At 39.5% G+C, this 20,575-nt stretch overlaps 1 long non-coding RNA gene across 1 annotated transcript in view; it reads left to right on the top strand.

Annotated features, from left to right (window-relative positions):
* LOC110356966 (uncharacterized) overlaps positions 1 to 18,154 on the top strand; it is a 61,837-nt gene extending 43,683 nt beyond the window's left edge. Inside the window, exons 2-4 of the long non-coding RNA XR_002410349.2 lie at positions 8,893 to 9,013; positions 14,357 to 14,395; positions 18,021 to 18,154. This is a non-coding gene — a long non-coding RNA (uncharacterized LOC110356966). The remainder of the gene's footprint in view (positions 1 to 8,892; positions 9,014 to 14,356; positions 14,396 to 18,020) is intronic.
* The last annotated feature ends 2,421 nt before the right edge of the window (positions 18,155 to 20,575 follow it).

Genomic DNA, 20,575 nt, shown 5'->3' on the forward strand with positions numbered 1-20,575 from the left:
GATAAAAGAGCAGACACTCCAGCTGTGTATCTTTATGCCTACATGAGAGGTTCAAAACCCGCCTGGACACGTTCCTGTGTAGCCTCATCTAGGTGTTCCTGCTCCAGCAGGGGGATTGGACTAGATGATCTTTCGAGGTCACTTCCAGTCCCTAGCATTCTATGATTATATGGCCTCTCCTGCTACTTCACCACTTCACTTGTGCCATCATTGATGCCAGGTCACAATGAATGCAAAATGCTACCAAAGTGACCTAGTTCATCTGTGCACTTTTCCCTGTGCTACCTGTGTGACTTTTCTGTGAATTACAACCATCTTTACAGCAGTCAGAATCAGACTCTTGTGTCGGGCAGAGCATATTCTCCTCCAGTTCTCGTCCAGGTATGTTTCTATGTCTGCATCTTGTGTACCTCAAGCTCTTGTTTGTTTGTGTTTTGTTTTGTTGTTGTTTTTGTTTATTTGCATTTTGGTTTTTGTTTCATTTGTGTTTGTTTGTTTGTTTGTTTCCTATTGCTGTGGAAAGGGCACAGCCCTTCCTACCCTTGTGCTCTACTGTGGTATGCTTTTCTCACGCCTCAGTTCTTCTTTCCTCACCCAGTCACCTTAGCCTGAAGTGAAATGTAGGCAGTCCGCTAAGGCTCTGAGATACCACTCCAAGTGTTCTGGTTGCCCCTTTGAAATCATGCGAAGTAGAATATGAGTAATAGAGAGAGGGTTTCAAGGGAGTAGAGTTGATTTACCAATAACTGAGCTCTTTGAGAACATTTTTGTCTTGCACGTTCTCTAATAAACAAAGATGGTTCAATATTTACCACTCTCTTCTCCGTCCATCTGCTCATTGCTCATTCATCCCTCTTTTTACCATCATTTACCACTACTTGCTTGCCTCTTTTGCCAGTGTTAATGGGATCAGCTGGAATGGGATCAGTGAAATGAATCAGGATAAACAGAGTGGGCAAGGCAAACAGCAGAGGGTAATTTCTTAAGCCTATTTTAGTGCCAAAGCCAATATAATGTAAAATCTGTGGCCTGAGAAGCAAGGAGGATGCAATGCCCTCTGATGGTGCAGTAGGAGGCAGAGAAAGGCCAATGTGTGTGCTGTACAGGCAATGCTAGTGCGAAAGAAAATGACAGCATGAAAGCTGGAGTACCTGAGGCATGTTTACACCTGTGTGGAAAGTGCAAACTGTGAACCTGACAGGATTCCCATACAGCTACATATTATGGCACACAAAAACATAATGACTTTGGAATGACAATTTCATTTGCTGTTCTGACTGTCCTTCTCCACCCAGGAAGGAAGGAAGGAAGGGATATAAATACCAAACCTTGTTATTGCATTTTTATACTCACAGACTGTGAAATCCATTCTGATTCTATGTGCTGTGCTCCAAAATCACTTGGGCACTTCTGATACTTTAATTTACTGTTATTGGCCATTGCACATGGATGCAGCCAATACTGATGATACTCAAGATCCCTGATTGTATATGCCATGGATTTATGGGGCACTTTGTATTCTCCTTTTGCAGAATTATTGTTTCTGAAGCCTCATGAGAGCTTCCTCCTGTACCCTTGTGAAGCTCAGCATCCTGTAAGAACGAACCCAGGGTGATTTCATTTGGCATATGATTCTTTGACATGAGCTGTATCTACTTGTCTATACAGGTTGAGTCTACAGTTCTGTATATAATACACTTTTCCCCTCTGAATGCTGTAATTCTGTAATCCTAATATGATGTAAGGGTAAGAATGCAAGTTTTGTTGTCCCCAACTCCATCACAGATTTTTCTGTTGTTTTGAGCAAAATATTCAATGCATCTAGTATTGCTTTCCCTAGGTATAAATTAAGGTTCTAGCTTGATTTCAGTGTAGAGAGACAGCATTCATTAGCACGTGTTTTGTGATTTTAGTGCTATGTAAGTGCAAAACATTGTTTGGTAAATTTGCACCGCCTGTATATACCTGGTATCCCTGAGTATCAAACACCTCAGGATACCATTTAAGTTTACCATGAACTCTGATGACTTGTGGCAAGGATTCTGCCTTTTAAAAGATCAAATCCTGCACTGTAGTTGAAGCTCGCAGGAGCCAGCAAGGGCCGTACAAAAAGAGGCTTCATCTCCGGTTGCTGTCAGGATCAGTTCCACGGCTTCATACTGCAGCTTGCTGCAGCACATGCAGTGCCTGCTGGCAGTCAGGGGGAGGGAGCAAGGTGCGCGTCCAGCTGCTCAGTGCAGCACGGTGGTGGGTCACACAGCGCAGAGGCAGTGGACGTGGTTAGAGGCTTCCTCCCTTCAAACAAATGGATTTAGAGGAAGGAGAGAATAGGGAGGGAGATGATCATACCCTGCCTTTCTTGTGTCTCTCTTGTTACAGGAAAGCGGGGGATCGTTGCGCTCTCTTAACTTTGACTACAAGGGTGTGGGAGCCTCCTTCGGGGTGTCCACATCGCAGAGCCTGGGGGTCACTGTCTGGGCAGGAAGGTGCTGCTCGCGCTGCTCCCGGCAGCCCGTCACAGCTGGTTGTAATTACAAACTGCAGCTTCAGAGGAAGTTGCTGGCTGTGGGGAGCGTGCAATGCTTGGCTGCAGACCCGCTGCTTTTAAGGATTCAGTGGAGATGGAGAAAGTAAAAACAGTGGCACAGAGTGAAGGGGAGGGTGAAAGCCTAATTATCCCCCACTTGAACTAGCTGCCTTGTTGAATCATTACATATTTCTCAAAGTCCCTTGATAGATGTATATCCAAAATGAAGTCAGATGGGGGAAAGGCCATATTCACATGCCAGGAACTCCTGCCACAAAGGACTAAAACTTTAGTAACAAAAACCTCTCTAAAACTGTCTGGAAATCTATTTATTATTTATTTTGCTAGTATCTATGAAGAGAAAAAATTACACTGATTTACGTATCTTGGAAAGAAAAATTACATCGAGCTGACATATTGCAACTATTTTTGGACTTACCATTTAAAATTATAGAGTTATAAATAGAGCAGTGCAAAATGCAGCTATTTTGATTTTCACTGGGGTTCACACAAACATTTTCGTTGGTTTCAATCATCGGATTCATCCCTCCATTCAGTTCTGATTCTGCTTTGAATGCAGAGAATTCTTTTTTTTTTTTTTTAAAGAGTCAAATCAATTTTATGAGTTTTTGCTGACTCTTGACCTTAAGCTATGTATTGTTCTAACATCACCTAATAGTTGTCTCAAGCTTGCCAAAAGTATTGCAAAAATTTCTGTGAAGGTGGCTGTAGTCCTGGTTTTGCAATGAAACACTAAATGAGGCAAGTTTTGTCTGGCACTGGACGTTATAACAAAAGCTCTGGTTATAAATCTCAGGAAAATAACATTTGTAATGGAAGTGGCCAGCGAATCCTAAATAGCAACAGAATATGTTGCTATGAAATGTGTGTACCTAGAGGGGAAAAAAAATGATCTCACTCTTGATAGAAAAGCAGCAGCTTACTTAGAGCTATTCTCAGATGTCAGAGTCAGTCATCAACTCCATGGCCTGTGGTTGCATCCTTCTAAAATTTGCCCTTCCCCCGGCAACTGTGATGTATGTCTCTAGTAGATGAAGCAGCCAAGGAACATTGTAGAGAAAATATGTAAAGGTGAGCCAGTTTGTTGTGCTGGGTTATATTGGGGGGTACAGCAGAACGGTGTGTGGGTGGGTTTTTTTCTTTTACTCTATTTCTCAAATGCAGACACTTCTTAAGGCCATCCAGATGAATTATCTTATGTCATGGTGTCTGATTAATTCAGGTGTTGCCTAATCACATCAGCAATTCTTTCAATTTCTGTGCTTCATGCTTCATCCTTTAGAGTGCCTGTATGTGGATACTACATGTAGCTAGGCACCTACAGTTGACTTGAGTCTCAGGAACAACTCAAGGTTATTATGGCTGCTTTACTACCAGTAGATTACATTAAAGCTAGGATGCTTTGGACAAGCTTCTTGGATGCGCTTTGCTGTTTAAAAGATGAGGTTTCGTCATTCAACAGCATCTAACACCATGAAAGAGTACCAGAATTCATGGTATGAATTTGAGTATGCCTCAGTGGCAATCACAGCTTTTGAGCAGCTTTTATTTTTTAATTCCCTAATTTACTTATAAATTCTCACTGATATTTTTCCAAAGCAGAGTTAGGAGGATACAGAAAATAGCTTTCAATTTCTTTAAATTTTCTTGCCAGTTTTTAAAGAGCCCGAAAATTTAATATAAGTGATTATTACTATTGAATGAAGACTATTTTCCTGAAGTCTGAAATTCTAGTAGCTTGACTAAAACCAATGACTGTGGTATAGTCATAACCACCCTGAGGCGGTAATCCTTCAACCACAAAGCTAAGGTGCTACTTGTGTGAAGTACCTGTATCTATACAGGCTTCCTAGAGAGGTGGTTGATGCCACTGACAGTGTTTAAGAGATGTTTGGACAATGCTTTAATGACATGCTTCAACTTCTGGTCAGCCCTGAAGTGGTTCAGCAGTTGGACTAGAAAGTACTTTTAGATCACTTCCAGCTGAAATATTCTATTCTATGAAACAAACTCAATTGCTCCAGTTTCATCCCACAACCCTTAATGATTGCCTTAAACTGTTATTTTCAATGGCCAGATAAGAGCCCGCTGCTGGAAAAAGTTATGACCCTAAAGGCATTGTGAACATCTCTATAAAGATTTGCACAATGAACAGTGACCCACCTTCTAAAGCACCTGTATTACATGAGCAATTCATGCGGCACTTGAGATGCATAGAGCATGATGCTTTTCAAAGCTAGTGAAAGTGTCTTCAGACCTTAAGGCAAAGTACTAAACATTTCTGGATGTGCTTTCAGGCATCTTTTTGTATTCCAGCATCAAGAAAATATACAAAACTATGCATCGATGGTTTTTCTAGTTAAAAGTTGTTGCATGCCTCATAGTGTTTAATATATTTAGCCTTAAAAGTCTCTTGTTGAGGTAAGTGTAGAGTTATGAATTGAGCATTTAGGGATCTGTGATGGGGTGGTGGATTTAGTAAAAGTGTTTCCTGACTCTTATGTTGTTGTTTCTCTTTCTCTCAGTCATACAATATATGTATAAGAAAGGGTATTATATACTGTTGATGGATCAAGGTCTACTTTAATTCACTCAGTTTAAAAATACATGTTATATATATATATATATATATATATTAAAAAATATGTAAGAATAACTTCATTGCTTTCAGTAGAATTACTCCAGAGAATCCTAACTCCAAAGCCTGTTGTGTCTCCAGATGTTTCTTAAGGTGGTCCCAGATCCTGTCTCCTATGTATGCAGACCAAGAACTTGCTGCTCCTCCCACCTGAACCATGCATTAGATTTCTGTGGAAATCAGGCTGTAGAGGGAGAAGGCTGATATTAATATGAGGTCAGGATTTGGTCATGACCTAGAAACATAGGAGAACTTAGACATCTCCCAGTTTATATATAGTCAGGTTACTTGTGTAGATAGGAGGGAAAGAAATCTCTGTTTGCTTAGGTGAATAAATAGCTTAATTGTTGCAGATAAGAACTGCATGTTCACATCAGAACAACAAGGCTTATTTGATGGGAGATGCATAAGTGTGACTTCATGTACTTAGCTCAGGCATGTAATACTATTGGCTGTTTGACCCAGAGACATCACCTGTGGTAGGTTTTTTGCCTTGAAAAAAAAAAATTCTATTTAATAACATTTCCTGAATAGTAAAAATAGAAAGGTATTTATTTATTAGCTAATATGTTGCAAGAAACTAACTCAAAACTGACTTTATTTTTGAATTTTGGAAACTCAGAAAAATATCTGACACTATAAAACCTTTTTGGCACCCAAGAACTTAAAAAGTAGATGGATGTTTTCTGCAACTTAAAAAAAAATATATATATGTCTGTGTGTGTATATGTGTATATATATACATATATATATATTGGCTGAAACTTTTCTACAAGAATACATTCTTAAGGCCAGCTTTCACAACTGTAAAAATAGGGGGTTACTGTAAACGGAAGTAGTGACAGATTTTCAAATATAAGAATAATATGAATGCTGACAGAGGTTTATAGTGTTTATAGTATCTGGAGATAAGTTTTTGTTTGTTTGCGTTAGGCATAAATGTAATAATTTGAAGATACAGGAGAATGCCTGCACTTAATGGTGCAAGTAAGTAATACGGAAGAAATGGTCTGAATTTATTTTATGTAATACTTCTTTTTAATAACAATGTCTATTAAAGACATCTGCTGTAAGTCTGTAAAGCTGATTTAATAGGAAGAAAAAATAACAAAGTTCTTTAGCAATTCTGTCTTCAGTTTAATATTATGAACTGTTAAAAGAGGGTTTATGTGTGCAACATTATTAACTGAAATTCTGCTCAAATTGAAATCAGGCCCACAAACCTCGCTTCTCTTCAGTACCTGCTAGGTTTTTAGAACACGTGTTTAAAACTACACTAGAGAATTAATATATTTTTACTTTTTTTAGGATTTTAAAGGGCAATCAGGCCAAACAGCAAAATATTTCTAAACACCAGTACACTCACCTGCTGTCTGTGACCTCTCTAGCAAGTTAAAGTGCAACAAAAAATCATCAACTTCCTATACCAAGTCATTACTGTAACTAGAGAAAGAAAATCCATGACCAAAGTGACAGGATTACAATTTGTTATAAAACAGCCAGTACTTTATACTGGCTTTGTCAGGGCTGAAAGATACATGTTTAGTTATAAGAGAGACTGGGGGCAGAAGGAGGTGGGAACAGAATCCCAAAGTAGGTTTTCTGGAAGAAAACCTACTTGAAGGAATTAATGCTGAGTTTAAATTAATCATATTGATGCCTGACTATGGTTGACATGGTTGTAATTTTTTTTCAAAACTGAAATTATAAAGATTAAAATAAAGTAATAAAAACCATTGTATTTTTATCACTTCAATTTGGAGAGGCCTCATGTTTTCCATGCCTATAGCCTTGATGATTCTTTTGGCAGCTCTGCCACTGATAAAAGGAATAACTCACCACTGTCAGAGAATTTGGCTGTTTCATCACTGACATGAGAGGCCAGCATAACTCCATGATGATTGCTGTCTAAATGACTTATGTAGTTTCTTCATATACTTTTTGATTGAAGAGTGATAACTCAGGCAATGAGTTATTTGGCATCAGCCTCTGAGACAATCTGCTTTCCTTTTATAAATCCTATGGCACCTTTCAGCCACCCATTTTTAAATAAGACTATAGTGGATTAGGTTCTAATGTGCCTCGTTGTTTTAGCCAAAGGAGAGTTAAATTAGATTTTGCAGTAATTCTTTTACTTTGTTTATTTTTTGTTGTTAAACGGTAATTCTAGAAGTAGTATTGAGAAAATGAGAGGTGGGCTAAAAGACAGTGTTTCTTACAACACGGGAGCATGACAGCACATTTCATTCCTGATGGTGGTGACACTATCTCTTCCCAAAAACAGACTGTGTTGTCCAAGAATCCAGAAGGAAAAAAAATACACTAATATCAGCCTAACTCTGTAGCCTTAGGGCAGAAGACAAATCTGAGAGGAGGGAAAAGAATAATTAAAAAAATTGTACAACTGAAAACTTTCTACAACAAATCACAGCTTAGAATATCTTTATTACAGGTTTAAATATAGATGACCATTGTGCAAGGTAGAAAGTTATTGTACATTGAAGTTAGGTTGAATTAAGCTGTGAATCTGACAGGATTTCATGCAAGGTTTTAGATGGAAAGAGAAGCAGTTTCCTTGCTCAGTAACAAAGATGGTTAGATTTAACAGAGATTTATTTGTAAAATTCCCCCTGTAACATGGTGACTGTGGAGTGCTAAATATAATCTGAAGAGCTGCAGAGATGATGGGCCTTTTAGACATCCTCTTTGTTAATGTCTGCTGTGCACCTGCCCTTACTGCTTTTATTAAGCTAAACAAATTAAATCTTATAGAAAGTGTTTCACCTATCTTTTCCTTCATCTTGGCTCTTTAGTTTAGACAGAGCAGTGAGTGAAAGATATAGGTGAGGTCTGTAGTAATGTAGAGGGCTCCAGTCATAATCCGTATCTTTTTTATGACAGATGTTGTGTAAATAAATATAAAGATGTAATTCTTTCTTGAAAGTGTATGTGATGTAAGAATCATCTGAATCAAAGATGTGTCTTTATTTGGGTCACAAGAGAAAAGACACCATCTTTTTTCAGTTCCATTTAAACATCTAAATTGTATAGTTATTTTCAAAGAATTCTAACTATGCAAAGTTCAGTATTTGCTGAAGAAGAAAAAAAAGAAATTATAAATAAGGTGAAAAAGTCACAGAGCAGTTGTATGTACAGCCTGAGTCAGAAGACTCCACTGTCCTTACAAGTTTTTATTTGTATTTCCTTATTGTTCAAGAAGTGCTCTCCTACATGGAAAAGAGGAGACTCGCCATCTTCCTCACTGTCTAGAAACAGACTGTTAACATTTTGATTCTAAGCAGCACCCAAGAATTCATGGTGATGGGTGAAGCAGGATTGCTGGCCTTCCCAAAGTGCAGGCATGTTTGAGACACAAAGCTGCCTGCTATGCCAGAGCGGGCATTGCTGGGAGCACCTCCTGTGGATAAGAAGACGCCGTGCATTTTGAGAAATAGAGGTCAGGAGTAGTCCATTGGTGTGCAGTCACAGTCACAGTACTGTTTCGGTGACTGCTCCATGTGCTTACTGTAGATCCTGCCTTCTATTCCATTTTTTATTCTGTCCATGTGAGAGTTGCACAAAGGTCCAAGCTTTCAAATCTGAATTTGCTCTCTGATTCTGACATTCAGATTTATTGATGTTTGATTTTTCAACCTGACAAAAACTCACTTTCATTTTCTAATTCATATTCACTCTTTCTCCACAGCAAAATCTGCCAGTCATGGCAAATTACATGAATGATTCTGTGGAGGCTAAACCAAGATTGCTGAACTCATTTTCATGCATGGCTAAACACAGAATTGAACCCCATGCTACAGAAGTGAAAGGTTAGTGATTTCAGATAATTTTGAAACGATTGTATAGGAGTTGATACAGCTACTGTCAGTCTAGCCTAATCCTGTTCTTTGACTCTGCCCTTGCAGAGACACTGCTTTCTGTCAGTGATTAAGGGGAGACACTGCTTTCAGTGATGCTGATTCAGCAGAGCGAAGAATCAGTAAATTAGCGATGACTGTAAGGGAATTTTAAATATTGGTAGAGTACCAAACTTCTATTGTTACTGCATCTTGGAAATTAAATTCCAGTTAAGTTACTGTACAAGGCAACGTGGGAGAGATGACAGTCCTCTTTCTGAGTCACGAGACAGAAAAATGGGGAAAATGTGTATCCATTTTTTGGCTCCTTGGTGTCACTGCTATAAAAATATATTGAAGAACCATGTACAAATGAATAAGTGTACAGAGCTTGTATACATTCTAATGGACTGTTCATTTAGTAACAAAGTGATGTGGACAGACGAATAATAATTTAATCTGCCCATTCAGTACATTTGCTATCTCTAGAATGATACCCTATACTCTTCAGGTCTCCTTTTTTTTTTTTTCTTCTATTGGCACAAAGTGAGATGCTTTCACAAATACAATATTCAACTTGATTAATTTTCATGGATCTTGAGATACCCTTATGCACATAAAGGACCTCATCCATACAGCAACTGAATGGTGTGACACTGACATGGAAATTGAAAAAGGGTCATACTATTAAACACCAAAGAAACCCCACCAAAGAACACCCCGCTCCCCATTTTTTTTTTCCCCCAGCTGGCAATCTGCGTATCTATGCTTGGGAGAAAACTGGTCTGATGGGGTTAAAAGGAGTAACTCCTGGCTATTCCAGCTTGAGATAACATGCGACTTACTGTGGAAAAATGGTGGAGATCCTAGATCAATACAGACCGATATGCAAAATTATTGTGCTAACAGGTTATCTCCCTTTGAGAGAGACATGCAAAACTAGGACATTTTTTTACTGAGTTTCTGGATGAGTAGCACAGATTGATAGAAGAAATGGGAGTCAGAAAGGTGAGGTGTAAAAGAAATGACTATACATCTCATAGGACAAGAATTAGGCAAAAAAGTCTATACACGTAGGTTTCGATGCTACAACATGTAAAAGTTAAAATGCTGTTATTATTTATTTCCTATTTTATGGGGTGTTTACAGACTGTGCACTTAGGCAAAGATGATGCTTTGGTATTCTTGGTCTGTAGTACTAGATTTTTCTAGGGTATATACCTCATGAATCATGGGAACATCCACGAGCTCAAAGCCCCAACAACATGGGTATTGTGTCTGTGTCACCTTGTGCAATCAGAATGCCACCTTGAGCTATGAAATGCAAACCAGTCATAAGAAACTAACAAGTTACCTTACAACAGGGGTGTCAAACTCATTTTCACTGGAGGCCACATCAGCCTTCACAGTTGCCTTCAAAGGGCCAAATGTCATTTTGGGACTCTATAAATGTAACTGCTTTTATGAGTTTGACACCCCTGCCTTAGAATATCTATTGCATTAAAATTGTGTGGGGACTGAAAATAAGGATGTAAACACCTCCTGGGCATGTCTACCACATAAGATCAACTATAATTGAAAGAGCATTATTTGTAAGCAATGCCCCCAGTTGTTTGCAAGGTTAGTGGTTCCTAGAAAATAAAGGAGATACTGTAATAGGTAACAGAGTGAAGTGAAGAATCACTGGTACTGTCTTTTGTCACCTCACTGTTCTGTGGCTCATAATTGCTCTGCAAAGATGGATAATGATACTTGGGAAGGTTTGAGAGCTACAGGCAATAAATACTAATTATTATCAGTGTATGTTTCAGGCAACCTCAGAAATGAGATGAGATCCAAATGAACCCTCACTCATGTCTGGTTCTACGTGGGAAGAACCAGAAATCCTTTCACAGTTTCTTCCTAGTTTGCCAGCCATATCTGCCCTATATTGCAATTTGCACAATTATATATAATGAATACATATATATACACAGATGCATATGTATGTATTTCCATATTTGCATATATATCTTGCTGAACACTGGGACTTCTCTTTAAGAATGATCATAACTCTCCTGGGTTCAATACCTTTGGGGAGGAATAGAGGTCAAAATTCCCACCACTGTTGTGTTAATTTCAACATAGGGAACTAAGTAAAAGTGAGAAAGTTTATCAAGAATAAACAAAGTGTGGCCCCCAAGACAATTAAAGCCATAAAGAGGGCATGATGACTATAGAAGGACACCAAACAGGAAGCACAGTGCCAATGCACATGGACATGCCTGAGAAAGTAAAAAAAGTGGTGATGGCCACAGAGCAAAGAGATGATACTAGAAAGAAGCAGCTAAAGATACATCCAAATGGAAAACAATACCAACTGACCAAGCAAGAAACTCACACACAGCCCCAAACAAACAAATAAAAACCAAACAAAAAAGAAAGTATCATAAACATCAGTATATATACTACTATAATTATTATTAAACAGCCCAAAGATGAGTCTGAGACCTAACTAGCTAAGAGAATCAAAAATAGTTTAATATCTTTCTTCCGACTCATCAGGAGGGAAAAAACATTGTGAGCAACCTGAATATGACAAGGCTATAAAATGAACTCCCAGGGAGGACAAAATCATAGGAGAGAAGCTGAAACATTTGTATCTTTGTTCACTGTGGAAGAAATCAGGGAAATTGTCCTTCCAGATCCACCTTGGGCATTCAGGGAACTCAACAGAGAATGTCTCTGAAATTGAAGTGTCTGGAAGAGGTAATGATGCAAAAGGCAGGTGAATACAAATGAATCTCCAGGATCTGAAGGATCCACCCAAAAAATCTAAGAGAACTCAGAGATGACATATCTACTAATAGCGTCATGTAACCTGTCTCTCCAATATTGTTTGGTACATGAAAACCAGGTGGTGTCAAATGTGATGTCAGTCATTAAGAAAGGTTCCAAGGGTATCCAGCAAACTAAAATTTGACATCTGAGTGAGTAGATACTGCAATAAAAAAGAGAATTAGTATTTACCTGAATGAATATTATGTAATCAGTGAGAGTTAACAAAGCTCTTGGAGTTCTTTGAAGGGGTCAGTGACATGTAGATGAGGATTATCTGACTGGTACAGTCAACTTGGATTTCCCAAAGACTTTTGACAGAATTTTTTATCAAAGTGTTTTGGGAAAATGAAGCAACACAAGAACGTCACTGGCATAAGAAGGAAGGTGCTGGAATGGATGATAATGTGATTTGAGAGATGTGAACAGAGGGTAGACCATCACTGGATTGAAGTATAGGGTCAGTTCTTGCACAGGAGGGAGATGACTAGTGAAATTATCTATGGTGCCTATCTTTGGACTGTACTGTTCAATATATTCTTAAATGACCTGGAGAAGGGAAGCAATCGGTGAGGAGATGAAGCTTTGCTGATGATAGGAGGTTATGAAAGGTAGGAAGGAGGAGGGAGACTGCAGAGGTTGCAGGAAGTTCTTAGAAGATTGACAGTACCATAAAACAATGGGTACAATTCAGTATAGATGATTGTTAAGTGATAGATTTGGGGAACAATAATCTAATCTTCACATTTTGGATAATTTATAAACTGGCCAAAAAGTCTGCAAGACCAAAACCTTTGGGTTATGGTAGACAGTTCCATGAAAATATCAGCTTAGTAGTAGCTGAAATGAAAAAAAAAAAAAAAAAAAAAAAAAAAAAAAAAAAAGGTGAAGGTGAGGAATTATTAAGAAGCAAATAGAGAAAAAACCAAAAAGGACCATTATGCTGCTGTTCAAGCCATATGCTACTGTAAAAATCCAAGGTTTACACACCTGAATATTGCATGTGGTTCTGGTCCATTTATCTTGGACAGGACATACTAGAACTGAAAATTATTGCAAGATTGCAAGAATGATCTGAGGTATACTATCACTTCCGATACAACATGCGAGGAATGCCATCCATTGGATGGCCAAGAATCTTCATTTAGAAAAAAAAAATGACATGGGGGAATGTAAGAAGGGGTCTGAAGAACTGACATGTCTGGAGAAAAGTGGAGTGGGACTGGCTTTTCACTGTTGCTTCTGATACAAGCATAAGGGATATCGAAAGAACTTAGCAAGAGCTTCATTCAGAAGGATCCTTAACCAGAGGAACTGGTTCTTCAGATAAGCTATGTGGACCTGTGGTACTCCTCCTCAAATGACTTTCTAGATCAAGGACGTTATATAGATACATGGAAAGACTGAACAAAACCTTGGAGGAGATGCTGTAGAGACTACTAACTAGATCAATCACATAACCTAACTTGAAAATGTTTGAAGGCTGGGACACAGGATGTGCTTGCTCTGTTCTTACTGTTCCTGAGTGTCCATTTCCACAGTTACTGTGGGAGATAGAGCTCTGTGTTAGATGGACCTGGAGTCTGAACCAACACTTACATACATATGTTACTTTCTCGTTATACACCAACATCAAAATTAAATAAATTAAATCATTAACAACTTAAATGCATTTATAACTTTCAAGCTCCCTAAATAATTGCAATGTTATAAAACGTTAAGACCAGAAGGAACCTTCAGAAGTCGCCTAATCTCTTGACCTGTTCCATGGCAAAATCAATTATATTTGTGTCCTTACTAATTTGTCTAACCTGTTGCTAAAGCTTTCAATGGTGGAGACTCAACAGCCCCCATAGGCGATCTATTTAAAGTCTCACTATTCGTACTATGAGAAGGATTTTTTTTCCCTGTCTAACTGGAATCTAGTCATCTGTTGTTTGCTGTAAACCATTGGTGAACTGCAAGCCTGAACTAAGATGGGATGTGTCCTAGGCTTCTGATGAATGCTTTCTAGTAACTTCAGTGACTCTGGAAATAGCTTGAATGCAGGCTTGGTTTTTAATGTAGCTAAGTAGTTACTGGGTTTTGTGTTTTGGTTAATATGACCAGGCATGAGCAGGGATCTTTTCTGTATTCCATTAGGGATTTTCATGTTATTTTAATGTCTTACCTCTTTAGCATTTTCTGGCTTCAGGTAAAGTTTTCCTGATCAGTAGCTCCTAAATCCAGCATGTTTTGACTTTGCTTCAGCAAAGGTTATTTGAAAGGTGTGTCTACAGAAAAAGTGGGAGAAAAAAGATATTTTAAAAAATATCACTGGAAAACAGCATGTACTATTTTATTTTTCTTTCTACAAGGTCTAATTTCTGGGTTTGCCTGTAATTTACTGAAGTATATGTGTCTGAGATGAAATGTTTGAGCTGTCTTAAGTGATGCTACTCAGTTCACGTAACCTCTACTTCTTACAGATGCTCACTGATTGCATTCCTCATTTTCCAGGTAGCTGACTTGAGAAGAGGGTTCTGCCTGGCAGAAATGGTAAGCACCTACAGGTTCAACTGAATTTGATGTTGGCTGCTTTTATAAAACACAGTGTACTCTGAAGTTGTTTAAGTATGTTTAAAAGTCAGCTCAATGAGCTGTTTTAGTGAAACCTTTTAAGCTTAGTTTCTTTGTTTCAGTTTCTAGTCTCTAATATGAGTAAGAGCACTGTCCTTTCACTTGCAGTGAATTGTGAAAATCAGTTTATTGGTACATGTGAAGCACTCAGGAGCAATAGCATGGCCATTCTGAGGAAATGAGTGTCTGTGAATAGAGTTTGAATTAGTAAATAGACATGAAGTGATATGTGGAACAAAAAGGAAAAAAAAACCCATGAAATAGCTGTTCACTGGTGAGAACTGACAATTCTGTGTACAGAATGAAGCAGACATCCTGTGGAAAAATAGTGTGTAAGGGTGCATTTGAAGACTTCCTCATACTGTGGATTGTGCAAGGAAGCCAAATAAAGATTGCGCAAGTACTTTGATTTTGGTGGTTTTAAACTCATTGACTGCAAGACTGCAACCTCAGTAATGTACTTTTAAAATAAGTTTGTAAATACATGTATATTTGTACATCGTATACTATAGAAGTTTCAGAGAAACAGTGATGTTTTCAGTCAGCACACTGGCACAGGGAGGAAGATACAGTATTTCTCTGTCTTGAAGACTGAACTTATATGTATCTTACAAAAAGTTACGACTGTGGAAAATTTTCTCTTTCCCTGTAATTTAAGAACTTATTAAAACATTCTTGTTTGAATATTAAATTTGACGGGTTATGCCAAGGATCTCAGAACAATCATCAGTCTCCTATATGAAGAAGGATGAATGATAGTTTTTAATAAGTTCAGTCTCTCTTCTGGCTCAGAAAATTTGAAGTGATCATGTTCACTCTGAAATTCCTGTAAATGGCTGACATCTAAACAGCAATTACCTTGGAGAGAAAAAAAAAAATCCCCCAGGTGCTTCCTTATCACAAAAGTTGGCATTTTATTGACAAGGGGTTTTTTGCTTGGCCTGTTAATTCAAGCTAAATGGAAATGGGGCAGTCTTTACTGAGAAGCAGTGGGATGCTCAGTATAAGAATTGCTTAAGAAATTCAAGTTCCTTCCTGTATACTTCAAGTGTAAGCTGCAAGGAACTTCCAAAAGCATATTTCTGGGATTTTTCCTAATGTTCTTTCTTCTCTCCCTACCCTCTTCACTCACCTGCCTCCTCCATTCCAACCCTGTTATTCTCTTGAGATCAGTGTGACAGATCAAGGGTTTAGATGGGGCCTGTGCCCGAGCAATGATTTTCCTTTCCCTCCTTCAAGCTCCCTGCTAGCTATCTCTATGGGTATCTCCTACAGCCGTTTGCTTCAGAACCAGATTTTCAAAACAACAGAAAGACATACTGAGGTGTATTGGAACTAATAATCTGAATTCTGCTTCCTGAACTAGGATGTATTTCATTACATTAATCTGGCAAGGTAATGTGTGTGTAACAATGCCAATTGATGGTATGCACTTTTTTTTAATGTTCTTGTTGTGACCTATCTGTAATTGGAACAAGGGAGAATGAGTACACATTTTGCATTCCTTCCCCATATTTTTCCAGCCCTGATTCAGCAGAATACTCTGTGCTAGGTGGACCTGGGGTCTGAACTCTCTATATGTGTGTCTCAATCCATGTGCCTGTCCTGCTACAATACTTTGCTGAATTGGAGCTTTCAGTGTTGTTCACAACTGGAAAGATTTTGTAAAAATTCTCAGTTGGATTCCCCAACTTGAAATGTATAGGCTGGAAAGTGCATAGTTTTGAGAGTGCTTTTGGTTTTGTATTTTTTTTACACACAGTGATCATTCCACTTCCTGCAATGTCTTAAAGCTCTGACTTTTGCAGTTTTAACTAGCTTTCTGATTTTCTTTGTTGCTTCCCTTTCCTCCCTTCATTGTTTTGTTCTTCTGTTCATTTCCAGCCTCTGACTTTTTCCTTAACTATTTAGAGCAACTTGGTTTGTTCCAGACTTGGTTCGTCCCTTGAAGAATTTCTACAACTCTGGATATTGTGACAGCCATAGCTTGTGGCCAACCCCAGCTGTCATGAGCATTTTTGCCATGCTGTAGTTGGATTTCACAAATACATTCATGGAGGTTATGGAGTTTTCTTGGTTTCAATCAACCCTCAACTAAATGGCTGTGCTTTAACTACTCTCCAAATGACATTAGTAGTAGTAGTATTTTACTACAGATGTATTAGGCAACATGCACTTAAATAGCTTGTTATAGTAGCTGAAGTACATCTGATTTGCTCAGTCACACAGCACTGTATGCAGGAGAACCTTCAGCAGAAATCTCCTGAAAGCCTTTATGTTGTGTAAGAAAGCCGCTTCTTTCAGACCCAAAAAGTGTCTGTTAGCTAGTTTTCAAAGTTATATTCAGTGAATACACTGCATGGTTGACTCCAGGTTTGCCTTCCAGCAGATGCCTGTGTCACCATGTCATCAATCGATTTAGACATAAACCATTTAATTATAGTAGGAGCTTTCAGAAAGGTTTCTACCCAGGCAGCCACTCTGAAGGTTAATTTGTTTGTTGCCCAAGATGGTTTGAAACTTGCTGCCACAACAATTCCAGTTTCCAACCTGACTGACAGCACCAGGAACTAAAGTCTTGTTTCTAATAGAATGGGATTCATGTTTATCCTCATGGTGATATTTTTAATGTTGTCCATCTACTGGATAACCCCTCGTGCAGCCGACAAAAGGGAAGTGGTTTCACTGTGTTGCTCTGCAAAGGCATATTTTCTATATTATTTATGGAGCTCCTCCCACTAATATGACTAGCTAGATTATCTGTAAGGCTGTACTTGTTCTGAAACCACTATTGATTAAATGCTGAGATGAATTTTTTTTTTTTAGAAGCTGTCATTGGAACATGCTTAGGCTGCACTTGCTGTCAGCTTAACAGTCATGTTTCTGTGTCTTCCTCTAAATTCCTCTCCCAGCTGGGCTCTTTCATATCTTAGCATTAAAATAGATTCTTCCTAATTAGACAGATCTCTGTCATGATAATCATCTTGAGAACGTATGCTGTATTTTCATACTGCATATCTGTTCACAGACCAGGCCTGTACTTTATAATTTTTCAAAATCGTAACTCACTGAATAGATCCTTTACTAAGCAATCATCTCCTGTAACTAGTAATTAGTGTCCTGTCAGCTGATATCGGTAGGCATTGGTGTTTAACTGCTGGCATCAGCAAGTTCACCTTGTATCACTTAGAATTCTGATATATTTGATTCTTTTGGAATTCCAGTTGTTAAAATAGTTTTCCAAAGCTGATGTGCAGGCTAGGGGGAGGAGTTATAGAGCAAATACACACATTTGTGCATGCAAAGTAAATTACTACTTAAGAAGGTGACTGTGCATAAGTCCATGGTCAAAAATGTAAGTGCACACATCTATCATGAGTGAGTCTGTGCTTGTGTCTGATGACAGAACAGAGTTGTTTGGTCAAGGTTATGAAGAACATCTGTTTTAATTACAATAATCAGTAGTAGAACAATGCCTAAATCTATTTCTTGCATTGCCCAGGCTACAATCTGAGGGGTTTTTTTCTTGTTTTCATTTATCCAGACTCACTAGCTTAGCAGAAGAGTTGTCACAGAAATTGAATTTAAATACTTCCCTAAACAGCTCACTTTGGCCACTGTTTTTGAGAAGCTGGTAATCGTTTGTGTAAGTATCCTTAAAATAAAAGCGGTGCAAAAATGAACTGGGAAATCTTATCTCTATTATGCTATTTCACAATTGCCATTCAATACGTGGCTTTAAAAGAAAACTCTCTTGTCAGTTGAAAATTTTGAGTTAGCTCTTAGGTGCTAGGTGACAGCTGTAAAATAACAGCATGATTGACTTTTTTTTTTAAATGAAATGCTGATTCTATTGATTGTTTTAGATGTAGGGGATAGTGTTTTATTTTATAAAATATTATACTATAGAATAATGCAAGTATCACTCTTGCTGTTAAAATGAGTGGGGAAATAGATTAGATAGAAACATTTGCTCAGCTTTAACCTCGGCCATTTTTAGAATGTATTCAGATGTTTGGTTTGTTGTTTGTTTGGTTGTGTTTTTTTTTCCCCACAAAATAGGTGATTGATCTGTTTGCAAAACTTCTAACACTAAGCACTGACTAGTATGAAACTTTGTTACTCAAATCATCACCCCTGGGCTGTGCAGCCTGGCAGAACGTAGCTGAGAGAGAGAAAAAAATCCTAAATTCTTAATCGGCTGGAATTCTATAACAATCCAGCATGCACTTAAAAAACAGAAGACAACTTCTGTAAAATGCACCAAAAAAGCAGTCTATGAAAACCCCACTGCTTTAACGTGTATTTCTGACTCTGTGGGTATATGAAACATTTGTGTCTTTTTGCGGACTGCAGTGCTCCTCGGCTCTGCACATCCTTGTGAGCAAGGCTGTCGGTCGGCAAAGCTGGCGGGCTGCAGGGGGCACTGCGGAGGAACCCAAAAAATACTTTTCCGAAGTTAAACCTAATTCGCAGCTGTCTGCGTTTCTGGCCTACTGACACTTTCCATTTAAATTGAAAACAAACAAACACTCAAAACAAAAAAAAAAAAACAAACAAGAAATCCCTCTCCTCCTTCTCCCCCTCCCCCCTTAGTTCTTGCATTCAATCTTTTCCCATATATTCATATACGACCAGATAATACTGTTGTCTTGTAGAGTCAGATGGAGAGGAATAGTTCTGTAAGAACTTACAACATCCCCTGGCTCCAGGTTAACAGGGGTACTGTAAGTTATGCAGGATTTGCAGTTTCCCCTAGCTCTTAGGCTGCTTTTGAGCCCCACTGTAATTGTGCCCTGTTTTTTTCATGAGAAGTAATAACTGGTGATCATGAAAAACTGTAAGAAGGTTCACTTTAGTTCTCAAACTACAAAATACAGAAGAAATGTTTTAAAGGGGGGGGGGGGGGGAGGAGACATGCTTGTTAGCCCCAATGTAAGGAAAGTACTAATTATTGAAATTTGTTTGTCCACTGTGATTTTCCATCTCAACATAGTCAGGAATTGTTGCAATAGGAATAAAATTATAACCAAATTTAATACTGCTGAGCGTCTAAAGAAGACAAAGACAGCTTTTTACCACTGTCAGCTTAGAAATAGTATCCTATGCTAATCTGCAATGGCAGAAATGATGATGGTTTAAATCAGATCTCATGACTAATGTATGAGTTCCCAATTTTCTTTATTTCCAGCTGCATGTTAGAGAATAAGGGCATGTCTCTGAGAAAATTGTTTTATGTAGGTATATTTTAAAAAAGGAAGTGAATAGTTGATATTACTAGTTAGAAAATAACAATCAATTAAAAGTGTGTGAGCAATAGGTTTGTCTGCAAAATGGTGTAAAGCGAGGTTCCTGGGATGTTATTCTTGATCCATTAATCACCCGCGCTCTATCTGGAGGCAGCCACCGTTCGCTTGGAAAAACGTTCCTGCCCAACGTGTCATGTTTCTGCTGTTGTTTAAAATAGAAAGTTCAGCCCCGTGTCTGGGAGGCACAGGGCTCCCCGCTCTGTTTGCATTCATTATGCAACAGTTTACACAGAATGGAAACGGCGGCACACGCCGCTCCAGCGCGGGGTGCAGCCTGCCGCCGGGTGCGAGACCCCTCCGCTCTGCGCGCAGCGCTGCCCCAGGCTGCTCGCCTGCGGGCTCCGGGCCCTCCGCGGCCGGCGGCACCGGCCTCAGCGCTTCCCGAGAGCCGGGGCTCAGGACAGGCGCTGCCCCCCGCCCCCAGGTGCCCGCCGCGCTACGCCGCAGCACCCAGCTCCGGCCCAGCGCACCGCGGCCGCCCCGTCGCCCGGCCGGGTAAGGCGGCCGCCTGCCCCCGCGCAGAGGGCGGCGCAGCACGGGGAGCCCCAGCGCGCAGCGGAGGGCCGCGAAGGCCAGCGCGGGGCGTCCCGGGGGCGGCAGGTGGCTGTCCCCGCTCCGCGTAGCCGTGCCCGCCGCTGCCCCGCGCCTGCGGACACCCCGCGCCGCTGGCGGCCGTGAGCGCAGCGGCGGTCGCCGCGGGGGAAGCGCCATGTCCGCTCCTGCTGGGCGACGTCCGTGCCGGGTTTTGCACCTTGTCCCCGGGTCTGCCTCACGGCCTGGAGGAGCTGCT

Source organism: Columba livia, chromosome 4 (genome assembly GCF_036013475.1).
Source record: "Columba livia isolate bColLiv1 breed racing homer chromosome 4, bColLiv1.pat.W.v2, whole genome shotgun sequence".
NCBI lineage: Eukaryota > Metazoa > Chordata > Aves > Columbiformes > Columbidae > Columba > Columba livia.